This window comes from Suncus etruscus, chromosome 15 (genome assembly GCF_024139225.1).
Source record: "Suncus etruscus isolate mSunEtr1 chromosome 15, mSunEtr1.pri.cur, whole genome shotgun sequence".
NCBI lineage: Eukaryota > Metazoa > Chordata > Mammalia > Eulipotyphla > Soricidae > Suncus > Suncus etruscus.
The window spans coordinates 32528159-32532541 of NC_064862.1; positions in this window are offsets into that span (position 1 = coordinate 32528159).

Here is a 4383-nt window from a genome sequence, read left to right on the forward strand (position 1 = left end):
ACTCCTGGGCTCACTCTGACCCCCTCTCTTTCCTGAGGACTTTTCTGAACCACCAACTTGCACCCAAAGGAGTGTAGAGTCAGACACCCTGACCCGGGGTCCTTCTGCAAAGCAGCAGCCAGACGCTTGCTGCTTGGGCCTTTCCCAAATACAAGTCTCACAAGCACACACACACACACACACACACACACACACACACACACACACACACACACACACACTTTCCCAGATAATGGGAAGTCTTGCACCACCCCTACCCAACCCTGCCCAGTCCTCAGACTCTGTGCTTTATTTTCTCCAGGTTTCTGGATTCCCCCATTGAGATATGGGGCAAGAAAATGACTAGGTGTGGAAAAGTGGGGTGTTCTTGGAGTCTCTGTATCACTTATGCTGCTCTTAAATGCAAATAAATGACATTAAAAGAAAGGAAATGCCAAAAGCTGGTGCCATAGGCACTCCTGCTCCACCATTATTATTATTATTATTATTATTATTATTATTATTATTATTATTATTATTTTGTTCTGGGGCCACACCTAGACCTGCTCGTGCCCAGGGATCACTTCTGGTGGTGTCTGGGGCATCATATATGGTGCCAGGGACCAAACCTGGGCTGACCATATGCAAAGCACATGATTTACTTCTCCTCCCACTCCCTCTTTCCCTCTCCTTCCACAGACTTGAGACAAAACCCACTGAACTGAGGCCAGAGAGATGGCTCAAAGGGTTGGAACCTATGTTTTGCATGCAAGACCCCCAAGTTCAATTCCTACCACTTCACTGTCCTCCAAGTATCAATAGTAGAGAATTCTGAACAATGAACCAAGAGTCTCCCCAGATATGGGGAATGGCCCAAAACCCTAAAAAAGGAGACAGAAAAGATCCCCATCAGCATCACTGTGCTGCTCTGCCTCAGAGTGTGAGGCTTCACTGTACCCCACTCCAGCTGCCCCCACAAACAGCTCTCCAGAAACAATTATATCTGAATTTCTAGGGCACTCAGGGGTCCCCAGGGCCATCTTCCCACTGCCCTTGGCAAGCCTTGGGGTGCAGCCAAGTAGAATGGAGAAGCCATTATACTGTGCTCCCCATTGTCCTGGCATATGCCTCTCTTGCAGATGCCCACTGATCTCAGAATCCAAAGAGTTTGCCCAGAATCTAAAGAGTATGCTGACATGTAGATGGAGCCTGAGTCTCTAATCACAGTTTCTTTTCACTCATTTACACAGTGGGTGGGGGGGAGGGCAGCAAATATGGAAGGGCCAGATGAAAGAACAGGCCCCTGGATGCCAGTGTACTATGCCAGGAGGCCAGCACTTTCTGCAGACACGGTGCCCTACCTGGTTAAGCAAGCACTGTGGGAAGTAGGAGGGGGATGTCCTTTCTCCGGGACTCTTCACACTATCATGAGGAGGGGTGCATACCTGGCACAGGTCAGGGGTTACTCCTGACTCTACACTCAGGAATCACTCCTGGCTCAGGGATGCCAGAGGTCGAACTCGGGTAGGTTGTGCATAATACAAGCGCCCTACCTGTTGGTCTATCACTCTGGACCCTTTCCTCTTTATTTGAGAGGGACACATCAGAGGTGGCCAGGCCTTACTCCTGACTCTGCTCAAGGATCATTTTTTTTTGTTTCATTTTGTTTTGTTTTGGGGCTACACCCGGTGAAGCTCAGGGGTTATTCTTGGCTATGCGCTCAGAAATCACTCCCGGCTTGGGGGATCGTATGGGACACTGGAGGATCGAACCACAGTCTGTCCTAGGCTAACGCAGGCAAGGCAGACACCTTATCCCTTAAGCCACCGCTCCGGCCCCTCAAAGATTATTCTTGATAATAATCAGGGCACCCTATGTGGTGCTGAGAATCAAACCAGGGTTGGCTGCATGCAATGCAAGTGCTTTAACCCCTGTGCTGTGTCTCTAGCCCCATGATAAAAGCAAGCAGATGCAAGGAAGGAGCCCAGGGAGGGGCTACCAGGCTGACATTTGTTTCTTTGTTTATTCATGGTTTGTGAGGGCGGCTCAGTGTCAATCTCTGCTGGCCCTGCCTGGGAATGAACCCCTCTGTGCCAGCAGGAAGGTGGCCTGGTACACAGGAGGCAAATGACCTGTGAGCAAGTGGGCCTATCCTCAAAATGTGTGTGGAGGGGCAGGAACAGAAATCAGGGGTGGAAGAACATCCAGAAAGATCAGATATGCTCTGCCCAAACCCAAGTTCTGAAGGGTGAGCTGAAGGGTACAGAGGGTGTGGGCAAGCAGGCAAGCAGGCAGCCTGGTGCAGGCAAGCCCTCAGCACTCATCAGGCTTCACTGAATGAGGGATCTGGGGCATCTGAGGTCACAGCAAGGCTTCGCAAGGTCTCTTGGGAGATGCTGCTAATGGCTCCCTGATGTTTGCCACTTCTTTGTGAACAACTATGTACACATTCATTGTTTATAAAGATGTTTTATAACGCAGGTTACAAAACCTAGCCTTGTTGTTGGTCAGGAAAGAATGCCAAAACCTTGGCAACAGCCCACAGGTCAAAAACTCTTGCTTAAAAAACAAGGTGGTTGGAAATATCTAGGCCTCATCTGGCCTGAGGCATGGTGGCATGACTTGTTTCCCCCCCACTAGAACCTTTTCTTTATGGAAAGTCCCCAACCCTCCAGGAGTGTTGGGGGGATAAAGATCAGAAAGACTTACTTTTACCCTTGAACCCAGGACCTTGCAAAACTTCAATCCAGTTTCATCCATGTCAACGCTCCCAGGCCAGAGTGAACTTAGCTGTGGAACAGTCTCCACATACCACAGTTTGCATAGCTCATTTACATGTATCCCAAAGCAGGCATCAGCTGTAACCCCATTTTATAGGTCAAGTAATGTGGACAAAGTCCAGCTGTCCAGTGAGCTGAGCTGGCACCTTGGGGAGAGTGGGCCCTGACTCACAGGGGCACGTAGGCAGGTGGGCCTGCCAGAGTGGGGGACACACACAGGACAAGGTGTACTGGGCTTCTTTTGGTGGTGGTGTTAGAAAGGATCCTGGAGGGAATAGTCTGGAGGCTGGTGATAGTTGCTTAGACATTTGTGTCTTTCCTGTGCCAGTGACACTACACCTGGAAGCCAGGCCCTGGTAGAAGCTGAAAGCTTCACCTCCAGTTTTCCTAGGAGAGGAAGACTCAGGGCAGGAAGTGACTTGTGGTAAAGAGAAGAGAAGATGTGAGTCCAGGCAGATCCACCCAGGCCAGGCCAGCCGGAGTGACTGCAGCCCACTCACCCACTGGGTGGCACTTACTGGGCAGCCGGAGTCCAGCGGGCACAGTTCCACATTTAGCCACCAGGAGGCAGGGTCTAGCCATACTTCGGTCCTCAACATCCCCTCACTGGACAGGATGGTGCCAGTCCCCTGCACTGACAGTGGGTGCAGAATGAATATGCCATGTTTTCCAGGCGCTGGCTGTTGGTGGGGTGTTCTGGAGTGGCAGGAGGGCTTGGCCTAATTGGGTCCAGGCTCTGGCTCTACTATTTGCATCTGAACACCTCTGTGCTTCTGTCCCCTCTTACCTGGGTCACTACGGAGTGCAGGACTCACCTTGTCCCTGCCCGCTCTGGTACACACTTCACCTGGACTCACCAATTCACCCACCTCCTTCCTGCCTCCCAGTGTGAGCTTATGCCTTCCCTACACCCAGACCCACACTGAAGACTGGTTCTGGGAGCCCTCAGGCCTCTGAAGCCTCCCCCAGACAGTTCATGGGCAAGTTAAAGTCCATGTCCCAGCCAGAGACACCATTCACTGTATGGCTGTTCCCTCTACCCTCCTTGTCACTCTTCTGCTCCCCAGACAATGGAGAAAACCCCATATAAAAACCTCAGTCCTGGGGCCGGCGAGGTGGCACTAGAGGTAAGGTGTCTGCCTTGCAAGCACTAGCCAAGGAAGGACTGCAGTTCGATCCCCGGTGTCCCATATGGTCCTGCCAAGCCAGGGGCAATTTCTGAGCGCTTAGCCAGGAGTAACCCCTGAGCATCAAACTGGTGTGGCCCGAAAAACCAAACCAAAACAAAACAAAACAAAAAAAACACCTCAGTCCACTTCCTTCAGCCCTGCTGCTATCTTGCGTATCTGCAGGGCAGCATCCGCCATAGCAATCCCCATTTCCCAGGGAGGAAAGTCAGAGGGAGACATGGGCCATTGTTCCCTGGGGCTGCTGACAAGCCTGGAATTCAGAAATTCAAAGCAATGTGCCTCCTCCATCCACCCATGCCAGAGGTCGGGTCAGACCAGGAGCACAGCCAAAGGGTAGCATCTAAACAATAACAGCCACTCAGACGGCTCAGGAGAGTGCAGGATGGGACGGCCCCAGAGCAAGGGATGGGGAATGGGGCAGGATGGCTCACTTA